The sequence below is a fragment of the Carya illinoinensis genome, chromosome 15 (assembly GCF_018687715.1).
Source record: "Carya illinoinensis cultivar Pawnee chromosome 15, C.illinoinensisPawnee_v1, whole genome shotgun sequence".
NCBI classification, from domain to species: Eukaryota; Viridiplantae; Streptophyta; class Magnoliopsida; order Fagales; family Juglandaceae; genus Carya; species Carya illinoinensis.
This window is the reverse complement of record NC_056766.1, coordinates 10,678,970-10,701,886: the sequence shown is the minus strand read 5'-3', so window position 1 is coordinate 10,701,886 and position 22,917 is coordinate 10,678,970. Positions and strand designations below refer to the sequence as shown.

Sequence of the window (22,917 nt, the reverse complement as noted above, 5' to 3'; positions counted from 1 at the left end):
CCCGGATCTACCCTTTGCAGGCATAACAAAAAAAATAGAAAAATAATAACAACACAAGATTTTATGTGGAAACTTCTAAACAGGAGAAAAACCACTAGACCCAGAGAAGAAAATTCACTATGTGAAAAATTGTTACAATCACACAATTTCTCTCCTTGCCCCAACCACACCCACAAAGCTTTCCCCACTAGTAAAAATTTAACTCACACCTCTTCCCATTTTACAAAAATGGACAACAGAGGAATTTAACTAGACTCAAAAGTTACTAGCTATGCATTTGACTGGTGCACTTAACCATGAGGGTAAACCTCATTTTTATAGACTTGAGGATTTTCTCCTCCTTCACTTCCCACCCATGTGGGACTTAAGTTAAAGCAGCAAAATAGTCAACAATAACAATAAACACGTATATGCATGACAGGCAATAAATTGGATGACATGACATTGCACATATCAGACAACACATGTTACAAATAATTACAACATAGTTTAATAATCAAACTACACTCATTTTCCCACCATCTGTATTTGGCCCAAGGCCCAACATCCAACAATAACTATAGTTATTATTCCCAACACTTCGGGCCCGAAGCCATCACAACCTACCAGACTTGAGAAACAAAGTTAGTGTCCAAATATTATTAAAATCTCAAAGAGGGTCATTGGAAGATTACTTACAACGCAATCAGACAAGTATGGAATATCAAAGGTGTGTAGACCACGAGTGATGCCAAAAATGGTGGAGCAATGGCGGCTTGGGTTTAAACCCACGATTTGGAGTGGCTGAGCATGAAGGAACCCAAGATAAAATTACTAAATCACATGCCCCCTCCCCCCCCCCCCCCCCCCCCCCCCCCCCCCCGCGCAAGTTAGAAGATGAGATTTGAGGGAGAGAAGGGCAGATCTATACAAAGGTGGTTGTTCGTGGATATTGGATGGAAACGACATGGGTGGCGGTGATAGAAAATAAAAATAAATGAAAATGAAATGAAGGCTCACGAGAAGGACAAACAGAGGCACGAATTTTGGGAAGAAATGGAGGTGGCAGCAGGTGGATGATGCAAGGCTAAGACCGATGCCTTGGTGGTGGTGGTTCAAAGGTGGAAGTGGCTGGCGTCATGGGTTGGACAGCAGGGTGAAAACAAAATAAAAATCTTTAAAAGGGAGAGGGAGTCATGGTTTCGTTTCTGCAAGGAAGAAGAAGAAGAGTAGAAAAACAAAAGAAAAGAGATGAAAGAAAAAGAAGTAAAAGTGGGAAGAAGCCGCAACAGCAATGAGAAGTAGGAGAAGAAGAAAACTAAAGTGGGAAAAGAGAGGGGGCTGTGGCACAACAGAGGGAGAAGGAAGGAGATGGAGGCCTAAGGGCTTGGCCAAACGAGGCTGTTTAAGGTGGAGGGTTAGGCTTCACTTGCTGACGGGCTAGGCACGTTTTCCACCTCCTTGTTGGACCAAAACATAAATGAAAACACACAAAGCCACAATAGAAAAGCTCAATCCGAAAAATAAAGAGCTAATAAATAATAAACAATAATTAATAACGAGAAAAGATACATTAAAATAAATTACACAATTTAAGCAGTGATAATAATAAAATACTACAACCAAAATAATAATAATAGATTTAAAGTAAAAGAACCAATAAAAATAATTAGTAAAATAAATAATTAAAAACACAAGGAAAAAAAGGGATATCACATTTAGTACCACACATGTAAATGGTAAAATGAAATAATCAGACCGGACTAAAATTAGAAAATTTGAAATTTTCAGTTTCGATGATAAATTAGTTCGATTTGATTCTTTAATTTCTAAAACCGATGTATATTGGTTCTGTTCCAAAGTTTATCAAAATAGGACCGATTACCCCAGAGCGGAACAAATTAAGAAGTTGGCAAATTTATTTATTTTTCTTTTCTTTGACTCAAAAAGTGGAAAATAATAGGTATAAATTTTCTTAGCTTTTCAAAAACGAAGATAATTCAAGCTAGGTTACTATTATTTTCTAAGCACAACCGAAAGTTCATAAATTGGCCCTTGAAAAAGAAAAATATATCTATAAAGTTATAGAATAATGCTCATGGATCTTATATATTGCTATGACAAATAGTAGTATGATTATTAAATATGCCTACCAAATATATATTTTCTCAAATGATACTTAAAAATTATTTAAAGAAAAAGAAAATCAAAATAAAAAACTCACATATACTGTATACACATTTGATAGGCACATTTAATCATCCTTATTGCTATTTCCTCGTGACCAGATTCTACGTAATTGGAGTGGTAATATTAATGTAGCTGGGTGCTAGCTATATAATATAGCAAGCTAGCTTCATGCAAAGGTACGTACATATATATATTGTTCTAGCTAATTGATCAGGGTATTCATACAACATCATTTTGATCAAGCAAGTAGTACTGTTCGTACTTTCAAATTTCAACTATTATTTTCAAATAATGATATATGACACTATTAGTTATATATATATATATATATATATATATATAAGAGGCAAAGAATTAAGCCAATTAAAATAGAATAGTTATTATATAAGATCAGGTGAGGAAGCCAAAGAGGTCACGATATATATAATACGATTTGTGTTTATGCAAAAAGTAATGATAAAGAAAAATGCTAGTGGGGTCTTTGAAAGTTATGGCACAAACTTGCTATAAATGTAATCTGTGCTTGGCTAGGATTAGATGCGTATAATGTAAGGAATGAATGTAATCTTAATTAGACTCTAGTGATCCGATAAGACTACATATTTAAATTAGAACTCTTATCATAGTTTGTTATATCATAAGATAAGAGTTATCAAAGAGTCCTAAAAATGTTTAGAGTCTTAGCATCAGTTGAAGAGATAAAGACGTAAGGCGTGTTGAAGAAGTTGAAGCTGATCTGAACTCTAAGCAGTTCAGAAGAATGATCCAGTCTGAGGGTAGAAATGTCTCTAACTAGGATAATGGATAAACCTATAAGAAGACTCCTTCCACAAGTCGATCATGACAACATTAATTATATACAGGAAGTCGGCTGAAGATTTAAAAGGTGAGCACATACAATACATATTGGCGATCGATCAAAATCTTGAGAAACTCAGTTCGTGGAATTGAGGGGGAGCATACCCAAAGGGGGAGTCGTCCTGTTCAAGTTTCAACCACTGGAGGTTCTAGTAGGAAATGTAACGATTGGAGAGTGTCAGAGGTTCTAACTACTTAATGAGGTAGAAGGCAAGCGGGACGTATGTTTTGGGTAAACGGGTTGGTTACAAAGGCTTTGTTAACAGTTTACTTGTAGTTCTCTAAATCAATAAATTGACTTTCCTGGGTTTGGTTGCCCTATAGGGTTTTATCTTTGAAGAGCTCTTCAAAGAGTTTCCCTTCCTAACCAAATAGTGTGTTCAAGTGATTATTTTATTTTGGTTACTAATCAGTGCTAACAGTTTGTGCGAAGTGTTAAATGTGACGAATCAGGAGTACTTGGGTAATTTCAATTGGCATCAGAGTGTGGTTAACTCAATCTGAGTGTGATCCGTTCTCCTGAATGATCATGGCAACACTATCATCACCACCACAATTTGCTGGTGACAACTATACCTACTGGAAAGTAAGGACGAGAGCTTTTTTAAGATCACTCAATGAGAGTATTGTTAACCGTGGAATCAGGATGGACGAGGCCTACATCACCTGTAGAAGAATGGACCAAAGAACAATCCAGCAGCTGTAATTGGAATAACAAAGGTCTAAATGCCATTTTCATGGCAATTTCACTTAATGAGTTTAAGAGGATTTCAATGTGTGAAAATGACAATGAGGCTTGGGATATTTTGGAAACCACACATGAAGGGACCAAGACGGTGAAAAATTCCAAATTGCAAATATTGACTTCAAAATTTGAAGAAATAAAATGTTGGATTATGAGACCTTTAATGAGTTCTATGCCAAACTAAATGACATTGTCAATTCCAGGTACAATCACGGTGAGAAGGTGGAGGAGGCACGAGTTATGAGGAAAATCCTGAGATCTCTGCCTGAAAGGTTTCAACCCAAAGTGACAGCCATAAAAGAAAGCAAGGATCTAGATACAATTCGGGTAGAAGAACTGGTAGGCTCTCTACAAACCTATGAATCTACTCTCCCACAACAAAGAAAAGGTAAGTCCATTGCACTCAAAAATATTAAAGAAGAGAGTCATTCTGATGATGAAGATCTGTGTAGTGATGACCTAGCTCTTATGGCCAGAAAATTAAAAAAAAAAATTGTTTAATAAAAATAGTTCTGGAAAAATGAGAAAAGGGAAGAGTTTTGTTAAAAAGAATGAACCTGAAAAATGGAATAAAGATAAACCAGATATTAAAGAGAAAGTCCAATGTCATGAATGTTCTGGTTTTGGTCACATAAGAATTGAATATCCAAATTATAAAAAAAAAGGCAAAAGCTTTGAATGCTACTTTGAGTGATGATTCTAATTATGAAAACTCAGATACATCTTCTGATAATGAAACTGTGCTTATAGCTTTCTCTGCATCCATTACTGATCATATTGAGAAGAATAAACTATGTGCTAATAACAGCACAGGCTTATGTGATACTGATTTTGATGTTGCCATAGAAGTATCTGATCATAAATTAAGCATGCAGGAAGCATATGAGAAACCATGTGAAGAATTCTTGAAAATTCAAAAAGTAAATAAAAAGCTATACAAAAACTTAACCACTATGGAAAATGAGAAGTATAATTTGGTGGAAACACTGAAGCTGACAGAACTGGAAGTGACAAAGCTGCATGAACAAAAAGAAGTGCTGGAAAAGGATTTGGCAACTTGTCAAGAACTTAAAGAAAAAACTCCCACTCAAAAACTAAGTGAACTACTAAAGGTTCAACGAGATAGTACTAATTGTACAAGTTTAGGATACAATACTTTCAAAGATTCATATCATAAAGCATTCTCTGCCTCTACATCTAAAGGCATTACTTTTGTAAAAGGAAGTAACACTGAAAATATCCCAAAGAACTCTGATAACAAAGGCAAGTCAACAATGATTCCTTCAGATAAGTCTAAAGGTATGTTGTTCCTACTTGTCATTTTTGTGGGATAACTAGACACATTAGAACAAATTGTCTCTGACTTAGAAAAGAAAAAAAGGGAGGAAAAAGAAATAAGTTTGTGAAAAAAGATAGGAACCTAGAATTTAAGGTGGACAAATTGAGCAATCAAATACATACTCTTGGTAAGAATCTGTGCAAACTATCTAAATTATGTTTTTCAAAAAATTTAAAGAAAACAAATATCAAGACCAAATAGGTAGTGAAAGAAAAAGTCGTATGCCTGGTAGTGCACACTACTCTCAAAGGTATAGACACTAGCATATGGTACCTAGACAGTGCTTGCTCTAGACATATGACAGGAGACAAATGATTGTTTAAAGATATTGAGTCCACTAGTGGTGGGTCAGTAACTTCCGATGATGGAAGTTCAGCAATAGTGGAAGGAAAGGGAAGTGTGAATATTCCTAGTTTACCTACTCTTCATAATGTTCCTTTTGTTAATGGTCCCAAGGCAAATTTATTAAGTATCAGTCAATTTTGTGGTGATAATCTTTCTGTGCAGTTCTCAAAGGATGAATGCAAAGTATATAATGGTGCTGGAAAATGGATTTTAAGAGGCACCAGAACTGCTGACAACTGCTATGGAATCACTCCCATCAACCGAATACGAAGTCACAAGGTAGAATTGGATGAAACTGAGTTGTGGCATTACCGTCTAGGCCACATCAACTATAGAGACATGCAAAAGATTCTCAAGAAAGAAGCTGTAAGAGGACTGCCAAAAAATTTGAAAAACAAAAAGATAGTGTGTGGAGCTTGTCAAGAAGGAAAGCAGACCAAGGCACAGCACAAGAAGCTAAGTAACATTCTGACCTTACGACCACTTGAGCTGCTACATATGGATTTGATGGGTCCTACTTAGAATGAGAGTCTCAGAGGAAAGAAATATATAATGGTTATCGTAGATGACTATTCAAGATATATGTGGATCATTCTGTTGAGAGATAAAATAGAAACTTTCGAGCTTGCCAAGAAATTGTTCAAACGACTGCAAACAGAGAAGAATTCTTCTATCTCTCGTCGTCATAGTGATCATGGTAGAGAATTTGAAAATGCTAATTTCTCTTCCTTTTGTGATGAATAGGGCATACATCAAGAATTCTGAGCCCCAATCACTCCACAACAAAATGGAATTGTGGAGAGGAAAAATCAAGCAATACAAGAGATGGCACGCACTATGCTAAGTAGCAAAAAGTTGGCTCTATACTTCTGGGGAGAAGCTGTCAATACTGCTGGACATATTTTGAACCGTGTAGTTCTTCGCACAAGCACCAAACTCACTCCCTATGTGTTATGGAATGGGAAGAAACCCACGATAAAGTACTTTAAAGTATTCGGGAGTACCTGTTACATACTGAAAGACAGATAGAGTACTCAGACTGCCCACAAATTTGACAACAAGAGTGATGAAGGAATATTTCTGGAATACTCATCAAATAGCAAGGCCTACAGAGTTTACAATCTACGGACTAAAACAGTGATGGAGTCAGTCAATGTAGTTGTAAATGACACTTCCAAAGAAATGATCACCAAGGAATTTAACCAACTTATTGAAAAAAATCGAAGAAAACTCAACAAATCAAGATGATATAAATGTAATTGAGCCTGTCTTACCAAACTCAACTCCAACCCATGAGAAGGAGCCATCCACAAGAATCAGTCACAACCATCCAAAAGAAAACATTCAAGGAGCCTTGAGTGAAGGTATGAGACTAAGAAAACGAGTTTTCAATCAAGTCTCATATATTTGCTATTTGTCACAGGATGAACCAAATAAGGTGGAAGAAGCCTTACAAGATGAAAACTGGGTGAATGCCATGCATGAGGAACTGCACCAGTTCGCTCGAAATCAAGTGTGGGAGCTGGTACCTAGACCCAAGGATCATAACATCATTGGAACAAAGTGGATCTTTAAGAACAAATCAGAAGAACATGGCACCATTGTTCGTAACAAGGCCAGACTGGTGGCACAAGAATATATCCAAGTTGAAGGAATTGATTTTGAGGAAACTTTTGCACTAGTAGCCCACTTGGAATCAGTTCGCATACTGATAGCAATTGCAAGCCATTTACGTTTTAAGCTTTATCAAATGGACGTTAAAAGTGCATTTTTAAATGGCATACTAAATGAAGAAATATATGTTGAAAAACCAAAGGGATTTACTAATCACCTATTTCCTGACCATGTTTTTAGATTGAAAAAAGCTCTTTATGAATTAAAGCAAGCACCTCGAGCATAGTATGAATGACTCACGAAATACTTGCTTGACAATAACTTTGTAAGAGGGCAAGCTGACCGAACAATGTTTTTAAGAAAATCTAGTAAGCATTTACTTGTAGCACAGATATATGTAGATGATATTGTGTTTGGTTCCACTCTTGATAAACTTTCACATGATTTATCTAACAACATGAAAAATGAGTCTGAGATGAGCATGATTGGGGAATTAAATTTTTTTTCTTGGAATCCAAAGCAAACAAACTGAAGAAGGAATTTTCATTTCACAATCAAAATATGCTAAAGATCTTTTTAAGAAATTTGGCATGGAAGGCAAGACACATGCTCGCACTCCGATGAGCACTTCAGTTAAAATCTGCTCAGATTCTATAGGTAAGAGCATTGATCCTACTCTCTACAGAAGCATGATAGGAAGTCTTCTATACATTACTGCTAGCAGATCAAATATTGCTTTTAGTGTAGGTGTATGTGCACGATATTAGGCAAAACCTAAAGAATCACATCTCACTGCAGTCAAAAGAATTCTGAAATACCTGAGTGCTACAGTTAACTATGGCATATGGTACTCCAGAGATTCAAATCTAAGTTTGGTTGGCTATTCTGATGCTGATTGGGCTGGTAATGCTGACGACAAAAAAAGCACCACTGGTGACTATTTTTATGTCGGTAACAATCTAGTAGCATGGATGAGCAAGAAGCAAAATTCCATTTCTCTCTACATTGCTGAAGCCGAGTATATTGTAGATGGTAGTTGTTGCACACAGCTACTTTGGATGAAAAAGATGTTTGAGAACTATGGGTTCTCACAAGATATTATGACTATCTATTGCGATAATAATAGTGCCATTAGTATCTCGAAGAACCCTGTGCAACATTCTCGGATCAAGCATATAGATATAAGAGATCATTTTATAAGAGACTTGGTTGAGACAAAAGTAGTGTCACTCGAACATATTGATACCGAACACTAATTGGCTGATCTGTTCACTAAACCTTTGGATGGATTATGGTCTGAATTTCTAAGGAAGGCTATTGGTGTGTGTGACATGCCCTGATTTTTTTTTTAAATATATATATAAAAAAGGGGGGGGGGAAGTTGTTTTGTTTTGTTGTTTCTATTTTTTTTACTCTGACAGTTTTTATGTTGATATGATACACAAGGTACAGGTTTGTTGAATATACCAAGTCCGTGCACTCTATAACCACACAAGTTCATTTGCTTGGGTATGAACTAGATCTTTTCTGGTATGTGTTTTTACCTTTGATGCAAAACTCTTAAGAAAGAACTCTTGAGTACTCAACCTCTACACAGTGAGGAGTCGGATTTGACCTCCTAACAATTTAATGACATCTTGTCAACCTCTATACAATGCATCATAGGAGGGGGAATCTATGCCTTCGAATTGACTAAAACTAATTGAACCTATTACTCAAAAGAAAAGGAATTCAACTTGCCATGCACACTGGTCAATCCTTATAGAAAAAGTCGAGTGTTCAGAAGTTATTATGGAAAAAGGCGAACACTCATACTTGGATTTGAGCCCTCGCTATCCTTGAGAGAAAAAATCATTGTCTTCATCATTATGGAAAAAGATAAGCAATATTAAATGGACATACAAGCTCTATTGACCTTGTGCTTGGAGGGAAATGTTTTTCGAGTATATAGACTCTAGCATAAAGTTTGACTTTCAAGGAAAGTTCACCCTTCTTGGATCATTACAAAAAGGGACCAAAGGAAATAAATAATAACAAGGGAAGATTTTGTCTACCTCACTCACACACACACACATGTTCTTGGGAGGTCATATATTAAGTAAACTACTCAATTGTAAAGACTGATCAGTTAGAAATAATTCTCCTGGATAAATGAATAAGTGTTCGTTTTATAATAAAAAAAATTATAAAAATCTCTTGGACAAAGGTGTTATTCAAAAGACTCAACCGTGTGGATGATATGTACATATTAATTTTCTTTTGTTTCTTTAAAATTGTTTTGTTGTTTCTATTTAGTTTTTTTTTAAAATATATATATATATAGAGAGAGATAATAAAAAAATTATGAGGGCACAACTAGTATCATCTTGAAGAGTAGCCTTTAAGGCATACTCTAAGGGACCCGCATGCATGGCACGTCCCAGGCCTCACGTCCCATGTTCTCGGCAGGAGATTAAAAATAAAGCTGGTTTTCATTCCCAAGTGCATTGAAATCTTCTCCAATACTCCTCCTGTTAGAGAAAACCCAAAAATCTCTCTGCGTCATTTGAAGTTTTTACGTTTCATGCTAATCTCTCTACACAATCTCAAGGTAATTTTATCTCTTCTAAATATTTTGTCTAAAGATTGGTCATCATTTATCTTAGGGCTTTACTGTTCTTAAGTTTTTTTCGAATTCCTTGAAATACTTGAAGCTCTGTTAGGAATTTGCCTAAGTTAGCTCTTGAAAATCAGTTGAAAAGAGGATTAGATGTTTTTTCTTAAATAGGCATGATGATTGTATTTAGAAAAGTGACAAATGAAGTCTGCATGACTCTGTTTGGCTCGTTTTCAATATAGATCATGTTTCCCTTTGTACTGCAATGACACCCTGATTACGAGTAGGAAATGTGTTCATGATGATTTAATCTGTTTTTGAATATTTTTTTAAATATGAGCATGATGATTTAATCTATTTTTGAAAAGGTATTATGTTAGTTTTGAATGTGGAAATACCTATGAACCTGAGTCCCTTAGTTTTCTCTACATTTCCCATACTCTGAACGGTTTTGGCTTGTAGATGAAATACAAGACTGCTGCAAAGAAGGCAAAATTCGACCAACACGCAATCCTTGAAAATTCCTCGAGTAAAGAGGAAACTGATCCACTTATGAAAACTCCGAAAAGAACTAAAGAGACAGAAATAGGGTCAGTCTCTAACAAAGGAAAATGGAGCACTTCGAAGCTCTCGACTTCAAGTTCTAAGGCACCAAAGTTCTCAAATAAAGAAGCTGAAAACCTCTACAAAACAATTTTCTCCAAAAGGAAAGTGCTTGGAGAAAGAGAGGTAACATTGAATGATCTGAATGAACCTGGCTTTCATTTTATAGCCCAAATCTTTGCTGACAAAGGATGGAAAAAGATAACAGAGGGGGCCCTTGCCCCATACATTGAGGTTGTTAGGGAATTTTATGCAAATACTTTAATAAGTATTGATGACAAGTTTATTACTTCGGTTGTCAGAGGAGTTGATTTAATCATTACTCCTGAAATTGTGAGAGAGTTCTATGAGCTCCCCAGTGTGGAAAACCCAGGTTTTCCATACAAGGGCATGGGGACCCCGTCAAATGCCTAAATGAAGGATCTATTTGCTGGGCCCAGTGCACCAGCATGGCCCCCAAAAGTTCATAGGCTCCCTATGAAGTCCATGCTCCCCAAATTTAGGTCTCTGTTTAAAGTAGTTCTGACAAATCTATGGCCCATTTCTAGACGCACTGAGCTGACAGTTGAGAAAGCTCAGTTTATGTATGCATTAGTGAAAGGTATTCCTATTGATCTCCCTTCACATATTGTTGATGTGATCTCAAAGGTGAGAACTAATAAAATGGACAAAGAAAGTTTGTCATTTGGTGGTCTTATCACGAAATTGGCCAAAATGTCTAAAGTCCCCTTGAGGAGTACCTAGGCCACACTTAAAATGTTTGGAAAAATCTCCTCCAAGACTGTTACTAAGTTAGAGGCAGTTGTTGGGTGAAAGAAAAGGACTCATGTTGAGGCATTCACATCCTCTAATCCTCCTTCAAAACAGTCCACCAAAGTGGTTGAACAACTTCAAATTTTGCAATGAAAATTTGACTCATCTATGGACAAATGGGAAGAGAAAAATGGAGAAGATTGATAAATTGCTTGCAAATCAGCAAGATGAATCTGAAAAAATAAATGATAGATTGCAGCAAATGGTAGTGGACGTGGATCAGATCTTGAAAACAGTCACTTCACCAAAGGATGAAGAGAACCTTGAGTCTAACTGATGCTGCCAGATAAAGGGGGAGAAGGGATGATTGCAAAAGGGAGCTGGGCTGGTCATTATGCTGGAGAGCTTGGTAATGCTGCTGACGATGTGCAACCACCATCATCATTTCATTTCTTTTGAGTTTTTATATTTTATTTTTATTTTTTAATTATTTTTTTTTTTTTTGAGTTTTAGTTTATCTAAAGTTATTTCAGTTGGATTAAGTTACATTCATCAAGTTTATATTGGCAGCGTCAATCAGCCAAAGGGGGAGATTGTAAATGTAATTTGTGCTTGGCTAGGATTAGATGCGTATAATGTAAGGAATGAATGTAATCTTAATTGGACTCTAGTGATCCAAAAAGACTATGTATTTAAATTAGAACTCTTTATCATAGTTTTTTATATCATAAGATAAGAGTTATCAAAGAGTCCTAAGAATGTTTAGAGTCTTAGCATCAGTTGAAGAGATAAACACGTAAGGCATGTTGAAGAAATTGAAGCTGATCTGAACTCTACGCAGTTCAGAAGAATGATCAAGTCCGAGGTGCTCGCAAGTTGGTAGAAACGTCTCTAACTAGGATACTGGATAAACCTATCAGGAGACTCATTAATTATTGCAAGTCGATGACAACATTAATTATATAAAGGGAGTCGGTTGAAGATTTAAAAGGTTAGCACATACAGCACATATTGGCGATCGATCAAGATCTTGAGAAACTCGGTTCATGGAATTGAGGGGGAGCATACCCAAAGGGGGAGTCGTCCTGTTCAAGTTTCAACCACTGGAGGTTCCAGTAAGAAAGGTAACGATTGGAGAGTGTCGAAGGTTTTGACTACCTACTGAGGTAGAAGGCAAGCGGGTCGCATGTCTTGAGTAAATGAGTTGGTTACAAAGGTTTTGTTAACAGTTTACTTGTAATTCTCTAAATCAATAAATTGACTTTCCTAGGTTTGGTCTCGTAGGGTTTTATCTTTGAAGAGTTCTTCAAAGAGTTTCCTTTCGTAACCAAATAGTGTGTTCAAGTGATTATTTTATTTTGGTTACTAATCGGTGCTAACAGTTTGTGCTAAGTATTAAACGTAACGAATCAGGGGTACTTGGGTAATTTCACTTACGATTTGAGTAATTTAAATTTTTTTACTTAATGGTTAAAAAAGTGACTAGTAGTGGAGTTGTGTATTTATTTTTTAATAGTTAAGGATGCTAAAAAATATTGAAAAAAAAAAAAAACAAATTGAAATACATTAGTGGTATACCCAACGGTAACAGCTGAGTGGCTTGCTAGTACCAACCAATGATAAAATGATAGAAGAGAGTAATGAGAAATCAATAACCACTGATATAAGATTTTTTTTTCTTTTCCCCTCGATTGAATTTGTAGTAATAATATAAAAAAAGAATAATAATAATTAGAATTTATTGTAGTTATAAAGGAAATACAATGAAAGGTCATTTTTAGCATGCGAAGGGTTAGAATAGATTAGCAAAGTAAATAAAACATAAAATGAAATGATGAGATGTCTTAATAGAATATAAAGATCAAAATGTTTAAGAAAATATATATACAGTCAATAGATTAAATGTCTGTTGAGGGAAAAATGAGCGTATTGGCATATTTTTGTGAAAACCTGTGTAAAATAGTGTTGTAACAAGTGTTGTTGCAGAAAGGCTTGAAGATTGGTCAAAGAAAGTGACTTCGCTCGACCCTCGCTCGACAGAGTACTCGAGCGAACTTGGGCAGATTGCGCCGCTCGACCTTCGCTCGACATACAGCTCGAGCGAACTCAGACAGATTCAACCGCTCGACCCTCGCTCGATACTGAGCTCGAGCGAATCCAGGCAGAGTGTGTCGCTCGACACTGAGCTCGAGTGAACCCAGGCAGAGTCGACCGCTCGATACTCGCTCGACAGGTCGCTCGAGCGAACTTTGGCAGATTGTGGCGCTCGACCTTCGCTCGACACTTCGCCCGAGCCAATACTCCAAATCACTTACAATGTAGGGTTTTGAACGCCTCATATGATGGGAACTATAAATAGAACAGGTTAACTTCTGTTTTAGGAGTGGAGAATCAAAGCAAAAACCCTAAGGGCCTCCAAGATCTTCTTAGAGCAAACTCTCCCCCATTTGGTTGATTCTCTCTTGGATAAACATTTCTCCACCACAACACATTCAAAATCAACTCTTACTTGAGTCCATTGAAGTGGACATTTTTGTTGGCCGGAAGAGTCCGGAGCTGCCGTTGATGCAAAGATCGAGAGGTTCTCGTGGGAAGCTATAGGAAAGTCGGAGTTCCAACACTACATGCGTGTAGAGATCGAGTGGGTCACTCGTGGTGTTGCAAGCCAAGTTTAGCTACTACAAAGGTTTTGTGAGTGTCTCTAAATTGGTTGTAACAAACTAAAATTTCTATAGTGGATTTGAGGTGGTGCTTTACACCCGGAGTGGTTTTAGATTTTGAAGATGTTCTTCAAATGAGTTTCCACTCCGTGATCAAAATCATGAGTTGATTATTTGTGTTATTTGATTCATTTATTAACTGCTTGTTTGTCTAATTTTCAAAAAGTCATAAAAATTAGATTACACCTATTCACCCCCCCTCTAGGTGTAGTGTTGGGTAGAACCACTGTTTTTTCAATGTCCATGTATAAAATCAGTAGAAATGACCTTGAATATGACAAGAATGCTACAAGAATTTATATATATATATATATATATTTTGCTACGAAAATAATAATTTTGTACTGAAAGTACATCCTCAACACAAATACTCATTTCGTCATAAATAATTGATCATAAATAATCATTTTTCTTGTAACTAGAAGTGGATAATAATTATATATAGAGTAATTATCTTTATACACGATGTATGCATGTGCGATGGTGACAAGAAGGAATTAAGTTTAGCATGTGCGATGGTGACAAGAAGGAATTTTTTTTTTTTTTATGGAAAATGCTTCACTGCATATATTCAAAGGCGAAGTTACAACTGTGACTTAACAAACTGGAAAACCAGACCATAAGCCAACTAACGCATCTGCTCAGGAGCTCCCCTATCAACAAATTTCTTTATGACGGATATTGTCTAAAAACTTCTATACCTCCTCTCTTGACAGTAGTCAAAAGAGAAAGCTCTCTGATAAACAGAGATAAACGACCTCTCTTCCGAAAAAGAGAGGTACACCACACTCTCTCCTCCCACGGAGGAAGAGTACCAACACCTACATTCCTCCAAAAGAGGAGTAGGACAACAAGCTGATTAAATTGATATATATTTTCCATGCTCGATAGTTTTAAACTATCTGATTAGTAACTAAAATAGAAAGCGATGATATATCGTCTGAGCACAGAATGTTAATTATATATGCATGTCCCTGTATATATATATATGCTTGTGTACTATATTTTCATATCTGTCCCTATATATATGCATGTTTACTGAGTAGTCATGGATATGTGCATGATTGTTTACGAAAGATAGAGATGCTGGATATTAAAAGAAGCCATATAGAGAGAGAGAGAGAGAGAGAGAGAGAGAGAGAGAGAGAGAGAGAGAGAGAGAGAGAGAGAGATTCAACCATATATTAGACTTTTTTTCTGAAATAACATCATAAAAGTACAAATTAAGTGGCTGCATGCGAGGCTCACACCTTTCCTATCTTGGGATAAAAAGCTGCAACTTAGAAATTATTCAATATAGCATGCAGCACTCATACATAATAATCTTACACCCATAATATATATAATAGACAACAAGAAAACAGATAATCTACTTGACGTATCGAAGTTTCTCGACATTGTCAATTAACTTTTCCATCTCTTGTTTATTAATGAAACCATCTCTGTTTTTATCACCTAGCAAGAGTTCCCCAATAGCTACAAAGAAAGGGCAGTTTGATCCAAGAACTTTGAATGCCGCTTGCAGCTCGTTCCTTGACAGTTTACCATCACCATTTTTGTCACACTTGTTGAAAACATCCATTAGATCTTCTCTTGAATAGGGAACACCTTTAGGATTATCATGCGCTTCAGGTTTAGATGGTAGGGCTCGAACCATTTTTGATGCAATGAGGTTAGTTAGAGATCAATCCGCAATGATTTATATATAGAGATGATCGTGTGGCAAGCTCCAATATCTTAGCTTTATTCTGCTTATCTTCATAGCTGTACCCAACTTTATTCTCTCATATAAATATACCAAAATCATAGGATAAAGATCCTCATACAATCCATTTTACAAACATTTTACTGCCACTGCATAATAAATTTTAATTTCCATGCAACCCAGTATTTGCAATTATTATTGGTCCATGAAGTACTTATTCTTCCGTAACCCCGTCAATAAACATAGTCATGGACCACGACATCGATTGATTATGATCATCGATACCTTCCATTGGAGTTTGTCCACATGCTTGTTCTACATACACAAGTATTAAGGACACAAGTATTAAGGCGGCGATCTGATGATCTAGAATCATTTTATGTGGCTAATGATCGAGAATCTAATTCTGTAGACTGGCCAATTGGCGTCATCGTAGAAAGATTTTAATTTTTATTTCTTAATTTCACGAAAAGTTATTATAAAAATCATAACTTATCTCAAAAGTTTAATCTAATAAAAAAATATAGTTTTTATTATTTATTTTATTTTTTAATCGTATTGACCACTCTTCAACGTTCAATGATTCTAGCTAGATTTGACAACAGGAAAATAAAAAGACTGAATAATTGCATTAGTAGACCCCACAAAACTTTAATATCCTGTGAAACAAGCAGCATCAAATTCCTATATAGCTAGTGTTGATAAGCTTTTATTATATATACATCTGCGTCGATCTCGTGTGGCGCCCAGTACTCCTATCATCACTTGCTTTGCTTCGTTTTTGGATAAGAAACCCACTGTCACTTTCGAGGGGTATTAACATATATAATAGCTAGGCGTTTGCTGATGAAAGATCTAGTAATATCTGTATATGTCATAAACAAAAGTTTACAAATTAATCAACGTGATGATGATATATACACTACAAGAAAAATAGACTTTTACGACCAATTAATAATAATGAAAAGACTATTAACAACTAATGTTATGAAATGTAATGTTATTAATAGTCTTTTCGTTGTTATTAATTAGTTGTAATTGCCTATTTTTCTTGTAGTGATACTAATATTATGAAATGTAATGTTATTTTAGTCTATCAAATTAAACTTTTCTTGCATTTCATCCAAATTGTTACCATAATTCTTTCATTGTCTTAGTCTTCGTGTACAGACCCCTCTAGCGATCTAATTACATATGTAAATCTGTGTTGGATATTAAATAAATTAGGGTCTAGCTCATTGGAAGCCGGTTACTAGGGATGAAAAGAAAGTTGACTAGAAGTGGGTATCGACATAATCGAAGTCAGATTCTCCTAAATCCAACTCCAATTTGTGTAGGCTCCCATAAATAAGAGTTGGAGTCAATTAATTTGGAATCCAATTTGAACTTTCCGTTTTGGACTTTTTTTTACTTGCATATTTAGCCCATTTTAAAATATAATTTTTTGTGGGCTTTTGAATTTCAATTTTTATGTTACAATAAAAATGAAATGAATAGGCGGCCATGGACGTTCAATATTAGGGATGACATTAAATTTTTAAGAATCATATATAGGAACTGTCGCAACTGTTTACCAATCGTATACATATTTTCTTGTATTCTTACGTCATAAGGAACTTTAGAAGTGACGAATAGCTAGGCTCGATTTATTAATTAGAGTCATCTCCAAACTGGAGGTATCGCACTATCAAGCTAATTGCATCAAATTTGTTAAGTACTGCTCCTCAAAAAGATCGATTCAGTAGTGCGGTTGAAGTTACGTACTTTGGGGAGCTACGGTACTACCCATCATGTGCATGATCTTAATTTGTTGCGCATACTCATATGCAATAATTGGAGAATCCGCAAGCTTTTTCCAAGATATAAATTAAAAATTTTCAATGGAAGATTTCCAATGAAAAAAATAGAAAATTGATATTATACCTTAATATATGTTAGCAGCCCCCTCATGTGTAAGTTAAACTTCTCCTAGGTACGTAAAATTAAAAAAAAAAAAAAAAAAAAAAAAAAAAAAAGACTTATAAGGGGATGGCTGGCCCTAAACATTTCTAGAGAGAGAACCTCTCCATTCTCTCTTGAAAACCACCCAAACCGATAACTGCCCAAAGGGGGAGGAGCTTTTTCCCCTCCCTTCCTCTTTCCTTCTAACTGCAGTTTTCCTGTCTTGCTTTATTTTAGGGTTATGCTACACAACATCCCAACACCCCACTTATTTTTTAATTTTTATTATTTTATTTTTTATCAAATATTTAATATATAAATAATAAATACAATAATTAAATTAATTAAAAAAATAAATTCAAAAAAAAATATTAAAAAATAAAAGAGGAGTGGGGTGTTGGGGTGTTGGGGTGATGGGAAGATTTATTCTTTATTTTATAGTGTGTTTTGTTTTTATTTTTTCCAGTCAAAACATGAAGGGATGTCATTTTGATGTTTTCTGGAGCCTGAAGTCCACCACGCGCCCCACCATGGGTTTCCTAAGATGCCAACCTTTCTGACTACCGAAGGTCTTGTCAAAAGGAGCAGGGTGTGCTCTACACTAGTGGGTCAAAATTCATAGGTGGCACCCACGGGCCACCATAAAGGCGGCTCTGTTTCTATCATGCGCGGTATTTATGAGGTCAGGGACTTCGACATCTTTGGGATCGACGGTCTGGCATATTTATAGAGTAGCAAATGTCCTTCACAAGCCACCACTACCTCTTTTGCTTCAGTGAATTTCAAATTCCAGTGTTTTTTTCTAGTGCTTTTAAACTCTCTGTAATTTTGTTGTGTTCTATTGTCAGTGTTAGGTAACAATAAAAAAAAAAAAAGGCTATTAAATTTGTTGTTCATAGATAGTAGGAGAATTTTCCTTTTTTGGAAGATGGAGATTGATTTTCGCACTCCTCTTTGGGAAGATGGGGGTAATTTTCCCTCTCCTAATTCAGAGGATGGGCGTTGGTTATTTGTATTTTTATAAAGTGTTATATTCTCAAACAAATCAGAATTGACATCTCTATGTTTATAGAGTCTCACATATCAGAAAATTTTGTCATTAGAGAACTTATAAAAGTTAAAACAATACCCGTTGCAGAGAAATTGGTATGCAGTGAAACCCTAAATAGATAAGTAATTTGGTTTGTAATCTAGATTTTTTCTTTTTATTTATCAGTCACAACAGTACCTTTGGTTTCATTAAATGAAATAAAATCTATTTTTTATAATAAAAAATAAAAGAAGAAGAAGAAGAAGAAGAAGACTTCTCAGATCCTAGTTTGAATTTTTTAAATATTTTAATTAAATTTTATTGAATGTAGAATCAAAATTCGATTAATCCAGAATCTTGCATATGATAAGGTACATATTGAGTAAACAACTTATTCACAACCATAAACTAATATAAAGAAGTACTTTAGTAATTTATATTATATATATCAATCTATCATAAATATCCTATCCAATAGGGCACCGAAGAAGGGGAATTTTTTTTTTTTTTCTTTTTGTCTTTGACTCAGAAAGTGGAAAATAAAAGGTATATATATATATATATTCTTTATTTCTGAAAAGCAAAATTCTTGGTCAGTTACTATTATTTTCCCAGCCGAAAGTTACTATTATTTTCCGCATCTCTTGTGGCCCAGTACTGCGTGCCTATCAATTTCTTTCCTTTCGGTGTTTGGATAAGAAGCCCACTATCACTTTCGAGGAGTATTAAAATAAGAATAATATTATGTACAGTAGTAAAATATATAAATAATATAATTATTTTAAAAAAATTGAAATCTATAATTAAAAAATTAATTTTTTTTACGTGGATCTCATATTAATTCATTTTTTTAAAAAAACTGCACGATACTTGCATAACTACAATTACAAATATTATTTCTCATAACATGATATACTTTTGCTATTGGATTACCAAGAGGCAAACAAAGGATAGATACGTTCTGATGGAAGCCGCATTGTTAATAGGTGCCGCAGGTTGGAACCTCCACCTGAAGGGGTTTCCCAAGGTGGACTGGGAGACAGCAATCAACAAAGGTGGCGGCTACAAGGGGTGGCTATCAAAAGAATACAAAGAGATTACGAGAACCAAGTGGCTGGTGGCTATCAAAAGAATATAAAGAGACCTTTTATGTGATATCTCATTTTTACGTATATTTTTATTGAATGATTATTTTATCTATTATAGCTTATGGCTCTTTTGTTTTAAATTTAATGTATGATTCGTTTGGTTTATTTTATGATTTTAAGTTATGTAAATTATTTTAATATGCTTTCTTGTTATTATTTATTATTTTACATTTAAATTTCTCTTTAGCTTAAAATATTTTATTGTTAGTATTTAAATATCTTATTTTGTTAATATTGAATTCTAATGTTTTTACTCAACTTTTGTTTATTTTTATTGTGCTTTTTTATTTCTTAATTCTTTGTATTACGGAATGGGCTCTTTTATTTCTCTTTTCCCTTCATTATTTGGACCCAAACCCACCCAATGTCGGGCCCAGCCCGTAGCCCCCGAAACGGCGTCGTTTTGGCTTTAACCCTTTTCTTTTCTCCCTGCGCCGACCACTCCTCTTCTCCTTCTTCATTTTCAGTTTCAGTTTTAGCCTCATTTTCATTTTTCAGTTCCTTGTCACACGGATTGCTGCATCTCTTCTTCTTTCATTTGCTTCTTCTCTTGCCGTGCATCATCTCCTTCTTCCTCCTCATTTTATTTTCTGGTTTCTCTTCACTCGGCAGTTCTTGGTTGTGCCGAAATCTGTGGCTTGTTCTTTCAGCTGGTAACCTCTTCATTCTACCTTCTTGTTCTATTTTCTGTACTTTCTGTTGATCCGAAATGAGATCCTTCTTTCTTTGCATTTTATTTCATCTGTTTTCCTTCATTTTTTGCAGGTATTTTCGTGAATCTCTTATTCTGTTTTTGGCATCTTTTCTTGCTCGGTTTCCCCTCTCTTTGCCTCTATTATTTTCGTGTTCTTGGTAGTGAGAAATCCCTTGCAATTTTCGGTAGTTTTAGACTCACTTTTGTTCTTTTTTTGGCCAAATCGTGCTCTGTTTTTTGAGCAACCCGTGTCCCTGATTTTGTGTTCCAAGCCGTGTGGTTTGAGTTGGGTTTTTTCCTTTGGGTTTTCTTGATTATTTTTCCTCTACCGTAAACCACTTTTTCAGCCATCATCACCAAGTTTTGTTTCAGTAAAAATCAGCCCTTTAAATCCGAAATTCCCCTTGAAATCATCTTGTTTTTGAAACCATTTTAGTTCTAAAAATTTGTATTTTTGGTAGTATATTTTCAAGATATCTTTTGAAGTTAATTGGGTATTTGATCTTCTAGAAATGTTGTCTTTAAATTAAAGTATTTTCTAAACCTTCTTTAAGATTTAAATATATTATTGCTTTAACTATATACTGTATTGATTATTTGTGTCGGATTGAGTCTAAAGAGTTCGAGACTCGAATGAATTTAAGGATGGAGTTATTTTATATTTGGATGATTGAGATTGTTGGATATTTGTTTCTTGTCATTTACATTGCATGGTGCATGCATATATATGTGTTGGATATTAAAAACTGAGTTTTATGTGTAAATAAATTTTTGGGTGCGTGTATATCACAACCCCAAGCTGAGATAGGATATTATCTCGGTGGAGCTCCTCTGATCAGTCGAGAGTACAATACACTGAGTGACATCTCTTGGATTGTCGCCAGGCGACAACGAGATCGGACAGGATGATAACGCTTTCGTGTTGACTCCATGACCCCTCTGCTAGCGGGGGTTATAGGATGCTTGGTTATATACGCGCTGGGCGCGGAACTGGGCATTGCTTATGTAGATATCACATGCATAGTCGTTACTTGCGGCGTGGCATAGGAGTCAGGGTGTGCGGATGATCCCTAGGGAGAGACCATGATGCATGTAGATTAAATTGGATGTTGGTTTCGATATTAGATTTTGGATCATTTGAATTGTTTTTTAGAAAGATTTATTTTGGATCTCATGCATATGACATCCTGTTAATGTATATTGTTGAAGTTTTAATATAGTTTTATCTTGTTGGTTGCTTGGATTAGTACTTACCTACTGTACCTTCTTTGGTATCGTAGATTTTGATGTAGAGGACGTGGAGGCTGAATCCAAGGAGGTGGCTTTGCCGGATGAGTGATCAGGGATCACTCGTGGATTATGATATATTTCTAATTTTTGTTTATTATTTTAATTTGTATTATATTTATATTGGTTAATTGTAATATTTTTGATACGCTTGTTTTAAGCGAATTTGTATTTAAAAAAAGTTCTAGTATTTAATTGAAAGACTTTTTATTACCGTTGCGTTATTTTTATTGTATACTTTTACTTGTATACACATTTGATACTTGAAGATGGAATGCCTGACTTATATTATCATTATCCCAACGTCTTGATTTTTACGTATTCGCATATGAAAGTTGTGACGTCACATTTTCCCTATCTTTATCTTGTTAAATCATTTGGGATTGATCTGCAGGCTGTTAATTTTGTTAGTGGGATTTGACTAAGGAAGATTATGATTGAGATGCGGTGCACGTCATCAGAAGCATCAATCAGACCGCAATTCTCTACAACATCTCGGAAGTTCTCACGTGGGATGCTAAACAGAATCTGTTACTGCTCGAGAGTGTGAAAGCACATCGTATTAAAATAGATGCTAATATATAGCTCATGCACATGTCCTAGCTAAAAATACTCTAGAGTGTATGGAGGATATTGTTGAACCAGGGGAATATCGTCCTTGTATTCTTTCCTTTGTTTGATGAAGAATATCAATAAAAAGTATTCACCCTTTTAAAAAATTCAAAAAAAGAAAGAAAGAAAAAAAAAAAAAACATAATGGTGTTTGTTAATGAGAGAATAATATCTATGTCATAAACAAAAAGTTTACAAATTAATTAACGTGATGATCATATATAAAATCGTTATCAAATATATATAACGTCGTTGTTTTAGTCATGCATCAAAATTAAGAGGATGAAAGTTACTAATTTTAAAAATGCATTAATTTGTAAATGTTTTTTTCTCTTGTAGAAAGTTCAAGGGCAACTATGTGTTTTACATCCGTGTCTCTCTCACTCCCTCTATTTTCCCCTTGGTTTCTATGTGTGCAGTTAGTTGTAATTTCCCTTGTTATTGTGCTGTAGCAAATCCCTCGCTCCTTCACCTTCGTCTGATTCCGGCCACTGTACTCATCAGAGGCATGAGTATGTGGTGGTGCGTGAAACTCTTGTCGTCAGGCTAAACGGTACTCAAGCATTTGTCCAATGGCAGCAATCTTGACATCATCTTGAAGAACGTCGAGGACTAGGAAGTTCAGTGGATGAGCGTGCATCGTCATTTTGACAGGGAGTAAGGCTAGGTAAATCACTTTTTTATTTTAATATCGTATGATCAACTTTTTTATAAAGAACTCGTGTGAAATTTGTGCATTTAGAACTTGTATATATCAT

At 35.2% G+C, this 22,917-nt stretch overlaps 1 long non-coding RNA gene across 1 annotated transcript; it reads left to right on the top strand.

Moving 5' to 3' along the window:
• Positions 1-20,013: 20,013 nt before the first annotated feature.
• On the top strand, positions 20,014-21,760 carry LOC122295832. The gene is made up of 2 exons (XR_006238288.1): positions 20,014-20,219; positions 21,541-21,760. It is a non-coding gene; the product is annotated as an uncharacterized LOC122295832 (long non-coding RNA).
• Positions 21,761-22,917: the final 1,157 nt, after the last annotated feature.